General features: G+C 37.4%; 1 long non-coding RNA gene across 4 annotated transcripts in view; it reads left to right on the top strand.

Moving 5' to 3' along the window:
- Window positions 1-16,780, top strand: part of LOC143643339 (uncharacterized) — a 228,875-nt gene that overhangs the window by 153,710 nt on the left and 58,385 nt on the right. The window lies entirely within an intron of this gene.

The raw sequence follows: 16,780 nt of genomic DNA, 5'->3' as shown, positions 1-16,780 counted from the left end.
GCATAGTTTTCCATTGCATGCTAGTATAATTATCTATTTGCACACTTTGAAAATAATGGATATTTACATTGTTACCAGTCTTTTGAAAGCATTTTTCTACTTTGATCTTTTTAAAATATGTACTTTAAAGATGCCTTTTTAAAATATATTTTTAATTGGAGAAGTTGTAGGCTTTCAGATCAATGATGTTGAAAATACAGCATTCCCATATGCCCCTTATTATTAATACTTTGCATTATTGTGGTAACTTCGTTACAATTGAAGAAAGAATATTTTAATTGTACCATTAACTATAGTCCATCAATTACATTAGGGTTCACTGTGTTATATAGTCCTATGTTTTATCTTTTAATTTTTACTTTTGTAATATAAGCTGAAAATTTCCCTTTTAACCACATTGACAAATATAACTGATTGCTACCAATTACATTCAAAATTGGTAACCATTTCTAAAATTTTACATTCAACACAAGTAGAAATTCTATTATATTTAAGATGTAACTTCCCTTTCCCTACCCTGACCCCAGTCCCTGGTAACCTATAATCTAGATTCTAACCCTATGAATTTACTTATTCTAATTATTTCATTTCAGTGAGATCATGCAATATTTGTCCTTTTGTGTCTATCTTATTCCAATCAACATAACATCTTCAAGATTCATGCATGTGTCATATGAATCAGAATTTAATTTCTTTATGATGCTGAGTAATATTCTATTATGTATATATAGCACTTTTTATTTATCCATTCATCAGCTGATGGACACTTGGGTTCTTCCATCTTTTGGCAATTGTGAATAAGGTTGGTATGAACAGCGGTGTGCATATATTTGTTCAAGTCCCTACATTATATTCTTTGGAGTATGTATATACCTAGTCATATGGTAATTCTATACTTAGCTCTATGAAGAACCACTAGATTGATTTCCATAGAAGCTGCACCATTAAACAATCCCAGCGGCAATGAATAAGTGTTCTTATTTCTCTATAACCTCCCCAACAGTTTATTTTCCGGTTTAAGAAATATCATACTTATGAAATTGTCACCATTCCAAAGGGTGTGAAATGGTATCTTGTGCTTTGCATTTCCCTAATAGCTAATTCTGGTGTCTGTCTTTTCATGTGGTATTTAGCCATTTGTATAACCTCTAGGAGAAATGTCTGTTCAAGTCATTTGCTCAATTTTTATTTGGATTGTTTGTCTTTTTATTGTTGAATTGTAGGATCTCTTTATATATTCTTGATATTCAGCCCTTATTGGATATGTGGATCCCATATATTTTTCTCCATATATATATTAAGTTATCTTTTCATGATAAAATCCTTTCATGCACAAAGTTTTAAAATTTGATGAGATCCAATTTATCAATTTTTTTCATTGCTTGCCTTGGGTGTAAAGTTTAAGAAACCATTGCTTATCTCAAGACCCTAAAGATGCTTCTCTACATTTTTTTTATGAGTTTTATAACCCTGGTTCTTACATTTAGGACTTTGATCCATTTTGAGTTAATTTTTGCATTTGGCATGAGTTAGTCATCCTCTTTCATTCTTTTGCATTTGGATATCCAATTCTCCCAGCACCATTTGCTGAAGAGACTATTCTTTCCCAATTGAGTGGACTTGGCAGCCTTATCAAAAATCAATGGGCCATAGATATAAGTGGCTATTTTTGAACTCTTAATTCATTTAAATTGTTCTAGGTATTTCAGGGTTCTCTGGAGAAACAGAACTGACAGGGAATATTTGTAAATATTACATGTTTAGAAGATTGTCTCATGTGAGTATGGGTATAGGCAAGTCCATATTTTGCAGGCAGTCTGCAAGCTGGAAACATCAATGAAGGTTTTCAGTGAATTTCCCAGAAGAAACTAGCTGGCTGAAGTAAAGATGAAAATTCTCTCTTCTGACTACTGAAATCATAACTTCTCCTTTTAGAATCTTCAACTAATTGGATTAGACTTCTCTCATTAACAGAGGGCAAACTCCTTATACGAATGTAGATGTAATCAGCCATAAGTGCAATCAACTTCCTAATGATATAAGTGCATGAAATGTCTAAACAGTAACAATCAAGCCAGTGCTTGATTGACCAAACAACCAGACACTAAATCCTGGCCAACATGACACAGAAACTTAATCATTACAGTATATCTATCTATCCTTGTCCCAGTACAATGATGTTTTGACAACTGTAGCTTTGTAATAGACTTTAAAATCAGGAGGCATCGGTTCTCCAACTTCATTTTTTTCAAGAGTAATTTGACTATTCAGATCCCCTTATTATTCCAAATAAATTTGATAATTGGCTTTTCCATTTCTGGAGAGTAAGCTGTTGGAGTTTGATTGGAATTACATTGAATTTGTAAATCATTTTGGGTAGAATTGACAAATTTACAATAATTAGTCTTGCAATCCATGAGCATGGAATGTCCTTCCATTTATTTAGATCTTGTTTGAGTTCCTTTAGCAAAGCTTTGTAGTTTTATATGCATACGTCTTTAATTTATTCCTAGATATTTTACTCTTTTAAGGGTTATTGTAAATGGTATTTTCTTCTTGATTTCCTCCTCAGATTGCTCAATACGAGCATGTAGAAACTACTGATTTTTGCATGTTGGTCTTATACTCTGCCACCTGGCTACATTCATTTATTAGCTCTAGTTTGTTGTAGATTTTTCAGAACTTTCTACATATAAGATTATGTCATCTGAAAATAATGAAAGTTTTCATTCTTCCTTTCTACCTTGTTGCTTTTTCTTGCCTATCAGTTTTACCTAGAACTTCCAGTACACTGTGGTATAACAGTGGTGACAGTTACCCTTGTCTTGTTCCAGATCTTAGAGGGAAAGTTTTCAGTCTTTTGCCTTTGAGTAGGATGCTAGCAGCTAGCTCTGGGTTTTTCATATATGCACTTTATCAGGTTGAGGAATTTTCCTTCTATTTGTATTATTCTACGTGTTTTATCAGTAAAGGATGCTGGATTTTGTCAAATGTCCTTTCTGTATCAGTTGAGATGACCATGTTTCTTTTTCCGTTTGTTCTGTTAATATAATGTATTGCATTAATTGCATCCTGGCATAACAGATAAAACCTACTTGATCATGCTGGATAATTCTTTTAATGTGCTGTTGGATTCAACTTGCTAAGATTTTGTTAAGGATTTTGCATCTATATTCATAAGAGAAGTTGGATTATAATTTTCTTTCCTTATAGTGTTTATATCTGGCTTTGGTATAAACAGTGTTGTTCTCATGAAATGTGTTTGTAGTATTCCCTCCTCTTCAATTTTTGGAAGAGTTGAACAGGAGCAAATTACTCCTTCTTAGGTTGTTCAGTAGAATTCATCACTGAAACCATATGGTCCTGGGCTTTCCTTTGTTGGGAGTTTTTGATGACTATTTCAATCTCTTTACTTGTAATTGTCTCTCAGTATCTTCTCTCTCTTCCAGAGCCAGTGTACGTTGATAGTGTTTCTACGATTTTTTCCATTTCATCTAGGTTGTTTAATTTGTTGGCATACTGATTTGAATAATATCCTTTTATAATCCTTTGTTGTTTCTCCAATGTCAGTAGAAATACTCCCCCTTTCATTTTTGATTTTATTTATTTTCAGCTTCTCTCTTTTTTTCATTGACCATCTCACTAAGGGTTTGTCAATTTTATTGATCTTTTCAATGTTGGTTCTGTTAATGCTCTCTGTTAGTATTATTTTTTAAATTCTCTATTTCATTTATTTGTGCTCTAATCTTTGTTATTTCTTTCCTTTAGTTTGCTGTGGTGGTTTGCTCTTTTTTTTTCTAGTTTCTCCAGGTGTGCATTTAGGTCTTTGATTTCAACTCTTTCTTCTTTTTAATGTAAGCATTTAGGACAATAAATGTCCCTCTCAGCATTGTCTTTGATGCATTCCATAAGTTTTTATATGTAGCATTCTCATTTTCATTCATCACAACATATTTACTCATTTGCCTTGTAATTTTTTCTTTGACTCATTGATTGTTTCAGGGTGGTATTTAACTTCCACATATTTTTTAATTTTCCAGTTCTCTGTCTGTTATTGATTTCCAGTGTCACTTCATTGCATGAGAGTAGATACTTTGTACAATATCAGTCTCTTTTATTTTACTGAGACTTGTTTTTTGATCAAACGTGCTTCATCCTGGAGAATGAACCATGTGCACCTGAGAAGAATATATTTCCTACGGTTTTGGAGTGAAATGTTCTGTATATGTCTGTTAGGTCTAGTTCATTTATCATCCTTTACAAGTTCTCTATCTGTTGATGATTGTGGTATATTGCGGTCTCTAACTGTTATTGTAGGGGTATCTATTCCTCTATGCCATTTTGTCAGTGTTTGCCTAATACATGTATGCACCTTGTGACTAGGTGCATAAATATTTGTCATTGTTATTTTTCTTGGTGAATTGAACCTTTTATTAATATATAGTGTCATTCTTTGTTTCCTGTTAACAGCTTTTGACTTAAAGTCTATTATAGCTACCCCAGCTCTTTTATGATGCAAATAATATATTTGCATGGAATATCTTTATCCATCCTTCGCTTTCAAACTATTTGTGTCTTTGGTCCTAAGGTGACTCCCTTATAAACAAGATAGAGTTGGCTCATGCTTTCTTATCTATTCCACCAATACCTTAAGGAGTTTAATACATTAAATTCTATATTATTTATTATTGCATAAATTCAGTGTTACTACTGTAAAGGCAGTACTTATTTCATACTTACAGTTATGTGATGTTTCTGACTGATCCCTTTCTATATATTTAAAAAATATTTTCTTTGTAGTAGGTGTTCTGTGGTTTTATTACACTACCTATATCTATAATCTGCTAATTTGAAAAGATGCCTAATTAGCTTCAATAGTATCCATGTTCCTTGTATGTTCCTCTGTTTCTCCTCTTTATGTTGTTTTAACCCACAGCACCACTTTATATTTTGCAGGTCTGTTATCAGAAAATGTGCTTTTTCTTGTTTAATTGTATTCTGACTCATATAGGAATTAATGAATAGAGTTGTATATTAGGATATGGTATTATTGGGTTTTACATTAGATCTTCGTTTCATTACACTACTCCCAGTCCATCTGTCCTGTCCTTTCTTTTTAAACTGAAGAATAATGTTTAGTAATTATTTTAGGGCAGGTATTTGGGGACAAACTCAGTTCCATTTTTTCTGTGAATATTTTACATCAATTTTGGAGGACAGTTTTTTTCCAGATAAAGAATTTTCAGCTGGCAGTTTTCTCTTTCAATACCTTAAATATATCATGCACTGCCTTCTCCTCTCCATGGTTTTTGATGAGAAATTATAATTTAGTCTTAACAATTTATAATTTATAAATTATATTATATTTATAATTTAGTGTCACTCCCTTGTGTGTGACAAATTGTTTTTCTCTTGTTGATTTCAGGATTCTTTTTTTCTGTGGCATTGGACATTCTGACTGGTATGTGTCTTAGAACAGGTCTATTAGGATTTATTCTGTTTGGAGTACATTGCCCATTTTGGACATGTATATTTATGTCATTCATAGAAGTTGGGAAATTTTTGAACGTTATTTTCTCATTATCTTTCAGCCCCTTTTCCCTTCTCCTCTCCTTCTGAGACACCCATGACACAGATGTTTGTGCACTTCATGCTGTGTGACTCAAATCCCTGAGACAGTGGTCAATTTATTCTATTTTTCTCTAAACATTCTTCCTTTCGATTATCCTATTTTCTAGTTCACTGATTCTTTCTTTTGCCTGCTTAATCTGCTGCTGAATGCTTCTAGTGTATTTTTAATCTCAATTATTGTGCCTTTCTGCCATCGTTTCTGTGTTATGTTTCTTTTCAAACTTCAAAATTCTTCTTTCTGCTCACACATTGTCTTCTTTTTTTTATTAATTAAAAAAATTAACACAACATTTAGAAATCATTCCATTCTACATATACAATCAGTAATTCTTAATATCACATAGATGTATGATCATCATTTCTTAGTACATTTGCATCGATTTAGAAAAAGAAATAGCAAGACAACAGAAAAAGAAATAAAATGATAATAGAGAGAAAAAAAGAAAAAAATATATAAAAAACAAAAAAAAACAAAAAAAAACTATAGCTCAGATGCAGCTTCATTCAGTGTTTTAACATAATTACATTACAATTAGGTAGTATTGTGCTGTCCATTTTGAGTTTTTGTATCCAGTCCTGTTGCACAGTCTGTATCACTTCAGCTCCAATTACCCATTATCTTACCCTATTTCTAACTCCTGATGGTCTCTGTTACCAGTGACATATTCCATGTTTATTCTCTAATGTCGGTTCACATCAGGGGGACCATACAGTATTTGTCCTTTAGTTTTTGGCTAGTCTCACTCAGCATAATGCTCTCTAGGTCCATCCATGTTATTACATGCTTCATAAGTTTATTCTGTCTTAAAGCTGCATAATATTCCATCATATGTATATACCACAGTTTGTTTAGCCACTCTTCTGTTGATGGACATTTTGGCTGTTTCCATCTCTTTGCAATTGTAAATAATGCTGCTATAAACATTGGTGTGCAAATGTCCGTTTGTGTCTTTGTCCTTAAGTCCTTTGAGTAGATACCTAGCAATGGTATTGCTGGGTCATATGGCAATTCTATATTCAGTTTTTTGAGGAACCGCCAAACTGCCTTCCACAGTGGTTGCACCATTTGACATTCCCACCAACAGTGGATAAGTGTGCCTCTTTCTCCGCATCCTCTCCAGCACTTGTCATTTTTTGTTTGGTTGATAATGGCCATTCTGGTAGGTGTGAGATGGTATCTCATTGTGGTTTTGATTTGCATTTCTCTAATGGCCAGGGACATTGAGTATCTCTTCATGTGCCTTTTGGCCATTTGTATTTCCTCTTCTGAGAGGTGTCTGTTCAAGTCTTTTTCCCATTTTGTAATTGGGTTGGCTGTCTTTTTGTTGTTGAGTTGAACAATCTCTTTATACATTCTGGATACTAGACCTTTATCTGATATGTCATTTCCAAATATTGTCTCCCATTGTGTAGGCTGTCTTTCTACTTTGTTGATGAAGTTCTTTGATGCACAAAAGTGTTTAATTTTGAGGAGCTCCCATTTCTTTCTTTCTTTCTTCAGTGCTCTTGCTTTAGGTTTAAGGTCCATAAAACCGCCTCCAATTGTAAGATTCATAAGATAGCTCCCTACATTTTCCTCTAACTGTTTTATGGTCTTAGACCTAATGTTTAGATCTTTGATCCATTTTGAGTTAACTTTTGTGTAGGGTGTGAGATATGGGTCCTCTTTCCTTCTTTTGCATATGGATATCCAGTTCTCTAGGCACCATTTATTGAAGAGACTGTATTGTCCCAGGTGAATTGGCTTGACAGTCTTATCAAAGATCAAATGTCCATAGATGAGAGGGTCTATATCTGAGCACTCTGTTCCATTCCATTGGTCACTATATCTATCTTTATGCCAGTAACATGCTGTTTTGACCACTGTGGCTTCATAATATGCCTTAAAGTCAGGCAGCGCGAGACCTCCAGCTTCGTTTTTTTTCCTCAAGATACTTTTAGCAATTCGGGGCACCCTGCCCTTCCAGATAAATTGGCTTATTGGTTCTTCTATTTCTGAAAAATAACTTGTTGGGATTTTGATTGGTGTTGCGTTGAATCTGTAAATCAATTTAGGTAGAATTGACATCTTAACTATATTTAGTCTTCCAATCCATGAACATGGTATGCCCTTCCATCTATTTAGGTCTTCTGTGATTTCTTTTAACAGTTTCTTGTAGTTTTCTTTGTATAGGTCTTTTGTCTCTTTAGTTAAATTTATTCCTAAGTATTTTATTCTTTTAGTTGCAATTGTAAATGGAATTCATTTCTTGATTTCCCCCTCAGCTTGTTCATTGCTAGTGTATAGAAACACTACAGATTTTTGAATGTTGATCTTGTAACTTGTTAGTTTGCTGTACTCATTTATTAGCTCTAGTAGTTTTCTTGTGGATTTTTCCAGGTTTTCGACGTATAGTATCATATCATCTGCAAACAGTGATAGTTTTACTTCTTCCTTTCCAATTTTGATGCCTTGTATTTCTTTTTCTTGTCTAATCGCTCTGGCTAGAACCTCCAACACGATGTTGAAAATAGTGGTGATAATGGACATCCTTGTCTTGTTCCTCATCTTAGGGGGAAAGTTTTCAATTTTTCCCCATTGAGGATACTATTAGCTGTGGGTTTTTCATATATTCCCTCTATCATTTTAAGGAAGTTCCCTTGTATTCCTATCCTTTGAAGTGTTTTCAACAGGAAAGGATGTTGAATCTTGTCCAGTGCCTTCTCTGCATCAATTGAGATGATCATGTGATTTTTCTGCTTTGATTTGTTGATATGGTGTATTACATTAATTGATTTTCTTATGTTGAACCATCCTTGCATACCTGGGATGAATCCTACTTGGCCATGATGTGTAATTCTTTTAATGTGTTGCTTGATTCGATTTGCTGCAATTTTGTTGAGAATTTTTGCATCTATATTCATTAGAGAGATTGGTCTGTAGTTTTCTTTTTTTGTAATATCTTTGCCTGGTTTTGTTATGAGGGTGATGTTGGCTTCATAGAATGAATTAGGTAGCTTTCCCTCCACTTCAATTTTTTGAAGAGTTTGAGCAGGGTTCATACTAATTCTTTCTGGAATGTTTGGTAGAATTCAGATGTGAAGCTGTCTGGTCCTGGACTTTTCTTTTTGGGAAGCTTTTGAATGACTGATTCAATTTCTTTACTTGTGATTGGTTTGTTGAGGTCATCTATTTCTTCTTGAGTCAGAGTTGGTTGTTCATGCCTTTCTAGGAACTTGGTCATTTCATCTACATTGTTGTATTTATTAGCGTAAAGTTGTTCATAGTATCCTGTTATTACCTCCTTTATTTCTGTGAGGTCAGTGGTTATGTCTCCTCTTCCATTTCTGATCTTATTTATTTGCGTCCTCTTTCTTCTTCTTTTTGTCAGTCTTGCTAAGGACCCATCAAATCTTGTTGATTTTCTCATAGAACCAACTTCTGGTCTTATTAATTTTCTCTGTTGTTTTCATGTTCTCAATTTCATTTATTTCTGCTCTAATCTTTGTTATTTCTTTCCTTTTGCTTGCTTTGGGGTCAGTTTGCATTTCTTTCTCCAGTTCTTCCAAGTGGACAGTTAATTCCCGAATTTTTGCCCATTCTTCTTTTCTGATGTAGGCATTGAGGGCAATAAATTTCCCTCTTAGCCCTGCCTTTGCTGCGTCCCGTAAGTTTTGATATGCTGTGTTTTCATTTTCATTCGACTCGAGATATTTACTAATTTCTCTTGTAATTTCTTCCTTGACCCACTCGTTGTTTAAGAGTGTGTTGTTGAGCCTCCACGTATTTGTGAATTTTCTGTCACTCTGCCTATTATTGATTTCCAACTTCATTCCTTTATGATCTGAGAAAGTGTTGTGTATGATTTCAATCTTTTTAAATTTGTTGAGACTTGCTTTGTGACCCAGCATATGGTCTATCTTTGAGAATGATCCATGAGCACTTGAGAAAAAGGTGTATCCTGCTATTGTGGGGTGTCATGTCCTATAAATGTCTGTAGATCTAGCTCATTTAGTGTAATATTCAAATTCTCTGTTTCTTTGTTGATCCTCTGTCTAGATGTTCTGTCCATTGATGAGAGTGGCGAATTGAAGTCTCCAACTATTATGGTAGATGTGTCTATTTCCCTTTTCAGTAATCGCAGTGTATTCTGCACATATTTTGGTGCATTCTGATTCGGTGCATAAATATTTATGATTGTTATGTCTTCTTGTTGAATTGTTCCTTTTATTAATAGATAGTATCCTTCTTTGTCTCTTTTAACTGTCTTACATTTGAAGTCTAATTTGTTGGATATTAGTATAGCTACTCCTGCTCTTTTCTGGTTGTTATTTGCATGAAATATCTTTTTCCAACCTTTCACTTTCAACCTATGTTTATCTTTGGGTCTAAGATGTGTTTCCTGTAGACAGCATATAGAAAGATCTTGTTTTTTAATCCATTCTGCCATCTATGGCTTTTGATTGGGGAATTCAGTCCATTAACATTTAGTGTTATTATTGTTTGGGTAATGCTTTCCTCTACCATTTTGCTTTTTGTATTATATATATCATATCTGATTTTCCTTCTTTCTACACTCTTCTCCATACCTCTCTCTTCTGTCTTTTCGTATCTGACTCTAGTGCTCCCTTTAGTATTTCTTGCAGAGCTGGTCTTTTGGTCACAAATTCTCTCAGCGACTTTTTGTCTGAAAATGTTCTAATTTCTCCCTCATTTTTGAAGGACAATTTTGATGGATATAGAAGTCTTGGTTGGCAGTTTTTCTCTTTTAGTAATTTAAATATATCATCCCACTGTCTTCTAGCTTCCATTGTTTCTGCTGAGAAATCTACACATAGTCTTATTGGGTTTCCCTTGTATGTGATGGATTGTTTTTCTCTTGCTGCTTTCAAGATCCTCTCTTTCTCTTTGACCTCTGACATTCTAACTAGTAAGTGTCTTGGAGAACGCCTATTTGGATCTATTCTCTTTGGGGTGCACTGCACTTCTTGGATCTGTAATTTTAGGTCTTTCATAAGAGTTGGAAAATTTTCAGTGATAATTTCTTCCATTAGTTTTTCTCCTCCTTTTCCCTCCTCTTCTCCTTCTGGGACACCCACAACACATATATTTGTGCGCTTCGTATTATCATTCAATTCCCTAAGCCCCTGCTCAAATTTTTCAATTCTTTTCCCCATAGTTTCTGTTTCTTTTTGGATTTCAGATGTTCCATCCTCCAGTTCACTAATTCTAGCCTCTGTCTCTTGAAATCTACCATTGTAGGTTTCCATTGTTTTTTTCATCTCTTCTACTGTATCTTTCATTCCCATAAGTTCTGTGATTTGTTTTTTCAGACTTTCCATTTCTTCTTTTTGTTCATCCCTTGCCTTCTTCATGTCCTCCCTCAATTGATTGATTTGGTTTTTTAAGAGGTTTTCCATTTCTGTTCGTATATTCAGAATTAGTTGTCTCAGCTCCTGTATCACATTTGAGCTATTGGTTTGTTCCTTTGACTGGGCCATATCTTCAATTTTCCTGGTGTGATTTGTTATTTTTTGCTGGTGTCTGGACATTTAATCATATTTCCTTGAGTGTGGGACCCAGCAGGTTGAAAGACTTTCCTGTGAAGTCTCTGGGCTCTGTTTTTCTTATCCTGCCCAGTATGTGGTGCTTGTCTGTCTGCAGGTCCCACCTGCAAAAGATGTTGTGGCACTTTAACTTTGGAAGACTCTTGCTGCTGGGTGTGTGGTGGAGACAGAGGAAAGGTTGTAGGCTCTTTTTAATGGCTTCAAATTGTGAAGTCCTGGGATCTGAATTTCTTGAGAGAGGGATTCCACCTGAGATGCGTTTCACCCCTCCCGCGGGGAAGGTTCAGGTGGTAGAGAGCCCTGAAAGCAGCCTGTTTCTGCGTTCGGGGCAGTTGCAACCTGTGTAATCCCAGCGCTGAGCCCAGAGGCAACCAAGCCTCCTTAGAAACAGCCGCAGAAGGCTCTGTTTCACCCCCTTTCCTCTTTTTCAGTTAGCCCAATAGGCAACTTCTGCCTTGATCAGTTTCACTTGAGCTGAGGGCCTATTTTTAGTAGTCAGAAGTTGTTCATTAATGCCACTATTGGTGTTAGGTTGGACTCAGTCTCTACTACTGTTGGAGACTGTTTCCTTTCCCTCCAGGAAGTCGCCTGTGGGGGAGGGGCGCCGGCTGCTGAGGCTTGGGGAACTGCTGATCCAAGGCTCCCAGCTGGCCCGGGAAGCCACGCATGGGGGAGGGGTGTCGGCCGCCGCGGCTTGGTGATCTGCTAATCCGAAGCTCCCAGCCGGCCTGGGAAGCTGCCTGTGAGGGAGGGGCGCCAGCCGTCAGCTGCCACGGCTTGGGGAACTCGCCTCTCCGAGTCTCTCAGCCGAACTGGGAATGAGGGAGGGAGGGGCACCGGCTGCCAGCCACCGTGGCCCGAGGAAGCGTGCGCCGCTCGGGATCCTCACCGCAGTGGAGTCTCGCAGCCGGTCCAGCTGGTCCAGTCTGGGGTACACTGTGTGTCCGGTCTCTGTTGTGCCTCCGGGAGCTGTTCTGTACTGTTTCTAGTTATTTAGTAGTTGTTCTGGAGGAGAAACTAAGATGCGCGCACCTTACTAAGCCGCCATCTTCTCCGGAAGTCCACATTGTCTTCTTAATGTCTTCTTTTAGCTCTATATCCGTATTTTCTTTCATCTCCTTAATTAATTTAGTTGTTTTATTTGAATTAATTTAATTAGTTTTTCCAAATTCTTTGTCTCCTCTGAAGTTTTAATTTATTCCCTTGACTAAGCCATATCTTCCTGTTTCTTAGTATGGCTTGCAAATTTTTGCTGATGTCTGGTATCTGTATTAGCTAGGGTTCTCTAGAGAAACACAATCAACAGGAAAAATCCATACTTATAAAATTTATAAAAGTGTCTCATGTAACCATGGAAACATAGAGCCCATGGTCTATAGGGCAGGCTGCAAGCTGGCAACTCTGATGTAGTTCCTCAACAAACCCTCAGGAGAGGCTGACTGGACAGTGATAGGAATGGAAGAGTCTGAAATCTGTAGGGCAGACTGTGAAGCTGACATCTCCGATGAAGGGTCTGGATGAATTACACAGGAGAGGCTCACCAGCCAAAATAGGAAGAGAAAGTGTCTCTTCTGAATCCTCCTTAAAAGCCTTCCAGTGATTAGCTTAAGCATCACTCATTATAGAAGATGCTCCCCTTGGCTGATTACAAATGCAATCAGCTGTGGATGCAGCTGACATGATCATGATTTAATTCTATGAAATATCCTCATTAACAACAGACAGACCAACACCTGCCCATCCAAACAAGCAGTCACTACCACCTGACCAAGTTGACACGTGAACCTGACCATGACAGTATCTGATTATTTTGATGTGCCAACTCTGAAGGTCAGTTTCTCCCTCTCTTGCTTTGGGTTTTATTGTTGATTAGCTTTGTTTTAAGGTTCTTCTTTGATGCTTGATCAAACTTAATTTGAACCTTTAGGGTGTCCTATGTTTACCCTTTCAAATTTGCTCAGCTCTTTTTCACCTGATTCTTACCCTGGATATGTAGTACACTTTTTAAGACTGCACTCTTTGGGTAATTGTTTCACCTCCACTAGAAAGTTTTAGTTTCCTTTTTCTTCTCCAGGTGATCTGTTCAATTTGTTTTTATGTTTTTGTGTTTTTTTATGCTGCATGGCAGGGTCACATTTGATTCTTTTTCCATGTAAGTATCCTGTTATTGAAGCATCATTTATTGAATTTTTTGTTTATTTATTAGTTTTTGTTGGTTTCTTTGTTTGGGAAGTGCACTGGCCAGAAATTGAACCTGAGTCTCCTACATGGCAATAGATAATTCTACCACTGAACTATCTTTGTCCCTCATGTTCATGTTTTTTCTGCAGCATTTTCTATCCATCTGCTATGATTTGTTTAAATTTACTTTTCACTCAGTATACCTTTTTCATTATGCTTCTCAGCTCTGGGACCCATCCTATATTACAGAAGTTCAGCTTTCTTTTTATTTTTTCTTTCTGTGAGGTGTTTCTCTTTCTGGTTTACTGCCCATTAGGGTATCCCACCCCATGGAGCCAGATGGATTCAATCCAGAAAGGTCCATTTTGCCTATAGGTGGTCCAGCAAACAGAAACTGGATGTACTTCATGCCAACAGTTCTACCATGGTCCTTCTTATTTTCTCTGCTGGGGACAATTTTGTATGTGGCACTCCTCAACCACTTGTGTTGTGCTCTGCATCTCTGTGGACTTAGGGCCCTATACTTGGTGTTCTAGTTTGCTAGCTGCCAGAATGCAATATACCAGAAACAGAATGGCTTTTTAAAAATTTCTTAATAACAGAAATTTATTAAGTTGCAAGTCCACAATTCTAAGGCCGTGAAAATATCCCAGCTAAAGGAAGGATATAGAAATGTCCAATCTAAGGCATCCTGGAAAATATATCTTGGTTGAAGCATGTCAGTGACGTTCAGGGTTTCTCTCTCAACTGGAAAGGCACAAGGTGAACATGGCGATGTCTGCTAGCTTTCTCTCCTGGTTTCTTGTTTCATGAAGCTCCCCTGGGGGTGTTTTCCTTCTTCATCTCCAAAGGTCTCTGGCTGCACGGTCTCTGTCATGGCTCTAAAAAGGGACTCTCTCCAGAATGTTTTCTCTTTAAAGGATTTCAGTCAAGGTCCACCCAGACTGGTTGGGGTTGCATGGCCCTCTAAATCAAAAGTTAATACTCACAATCACATGAGTCACATCTCCATGGGAACAATCAGAAAACTCCCAGCCGGCAATATTGAATGAGGATTAAAAGACATGGCTTTTCTGGGGTCCACCACAGATTCAGTCTGGCACATTCCACCCTTTGGACCCCAAAAAGACAGTTCTTTCCAAATGCAAAATACATTCATTCCATAACAATATCAGAAAGACTTAAACCATTCATTAACAAAACAAATATTATACAGAGTCAGAAACAGTACAAAATCTCATTAAAGTCAGCTACAGGCATGGTCTGTCCTAAGGCAAAATTCTCCTGTAGCTCTGGACCTGCAGAACTCAGAACAAGCTATTTGCTGCCAACATACAAAGGAGAAACAGTCGTAGAATACATATACCGATTTCCATAGGGAGAAATGAGAAGGGACACAGTGGTCACCAGACACAAGCAGTTTTGAAAGCTTGCAGGGCAAAATCCATTAGATTTCAGAGTCTTTAAGTCATTTATCTTCAGGGCTTCAGAAAGCAGCAGTCCCACTCTTTCCAAGGGCCTAAGCAGTGGCCTGCCTGTCTCAGAATGCAACCTTGGGGGACACTGGGGAGACCACCTTTTATTCAGCTCTGCCTTCTCCAAGCATTGTGGCTGCATCCAGGCTCTCTGTCATTTCTAGGGCACTCGCTCAACCCCTCCATATGGTGGCAGCTAGGCTCTCCCCAATGCCCAGGGAATGTGCTCTACCCTCTCAAGGCCTGAGGTGGCACCACTCTTCTACTACAATAAGGTGGAAGGCTCACCCTCTGCTTTCAGGGCAAACTCACCCTCTCCAGGTACTTGGGTGGGTCTGCTCCCCTGGCCCTACTTTAGACCTTAGCTTCCATAGTTCTGCCTCTGAAGTTATTTTACCTTCATATTGTCCCTTTTCTGAGCCCCCCAGTCCAGACTGGCAGCATCTCCATTTATAAGGTGCTACAGCTCTCTTGTTGGCTTTCTATGTAGTAAGCAGTGATTGTGCTCATCAAACAGCAAGAGTTTCCACACATCCTTCCTGGATAACTCCATGTCCAATCCTGGCTTTCTCTGAAATGGCTGACTGGTTATACATATGACCAAATTCTCATGTGGGACACAATTCTCTGAAGTCTTCCTTCCTGGAAGCCCAGAATTTTCCAGCACATCAATTTTTATTTTCTTTGTACCCAAGAGTTCAGTTCTCAGATTATCTCTTTCCTGTCACATTTCACTATAAGCTGCGAGGCAAAACCAGGCTGCATATTCACATTTAATTTGGAAATCTCTTCTGCTAAATATCCAGGTTCATGGTTTTTAAAATCTGCCTTCCAGACAAATCCACTAGTCAATTTTGCCAGATTATCTGCATTTTAAAACAGAAATTGCCTTCCTTCCAGTTTGTAATAACACATACCTCATTTCTGTCTAAGGCCTTATCAGAAATATCTTTAGAATCCTCATCCCTGCCAACAATCTCTTCAAAGCATTCTAGGCCTTCTCTATCAAGTTCCTCACAACTCTATCAGAATCTTCCCCTTATCCATTTAAAAAGCTGTTCCAGCATGTTTTGTATTTGCAGACTGCAGCAGCACCCTACTTCTCTGGTACTAAAATCAGTTCTAGTTTGCTAGCAGCCAGAATGCAATATACCAGAAACAGAATGGCTTTTAAAAGGGGGAATGTATTAAGTTGCAAGTCCACAATTTTAAGGCCGTGAAAATATCCCAACTAAAGGAAGGCTATAGAAATCTCCAATCTCATGCATCCAGGGAAGGATACCTTGGTTTAAGAAGATCAGTGATGTTCAGGGTTTCTCTCTCAACTGGAAAGGCACATGGTGAACATGGCGATGTCTGCTAGCGTTCTCTCCTGGCTTCTTGTTTCATGATGCTCTCCTAGGGGCATTTTCTTTCTTCATCTCCACAATTTCTGGCTGCACAATCTGTCGTGGCTGTAAAAAGAGACTTTCTCCAAAATGTTTCCTCTTTTAAAAGATTCCAGTCAAGGTCCACCTGGAATGGGTGGAGTTGTAGCTCCCTCTAATCAAAAGTTAATACCCACAATCAGGTGAGTCACATCTCCATGGGAACAATTAAAAAGTTCCCAGCCAGCAATATTGAATGAGGATTAAAGAACATGGCTTTCTTGGGGTTCACCACAGATTCAAACTGGCATGCCTGGATACTCATGGGGTTCTAACTCACTGCTGTGGGTGACTCCAGAATCTTCATCTACAACAGGAGGGATCCAGGCCTGGCTGCCTCTGTGAGACCCCAAATTTTTTGGATTATTTTTCTTTTTCTTTGATTCAGTGTTTGTGGAGTTTTCCAGTCTGTATTGTCCTTCAGAGTTCCAAGCAAGTGGGGTTTTCAGCTGATATGTAATATATATTTTTGTTTCTTTCTTTGATAGTATTCTTAGATTTAGAGTTTGGGAAATACTG

Source organism: Tamandua tetradactyla, chromosome 8 (assembly GCF_023851605.1).
Source record: "Tamandua tetradactyla isolate mTamTet1 chromosome 8, mTamTet1.pri, whole genome shotgun sequence".
Taxonomy (NCBI): domain Eukaryota; kingdom Metazoa; phylum Chordata; class Mammalia; order Pilosa; family Myrmecophagidae; genus Tamandua; species Tamandua tetradactyla.
The sequence above is the reverse complement of the archived record's forward strand: the minus strand, read 5'-3'. Positions and strand labels throughout refer to the sequence as shown.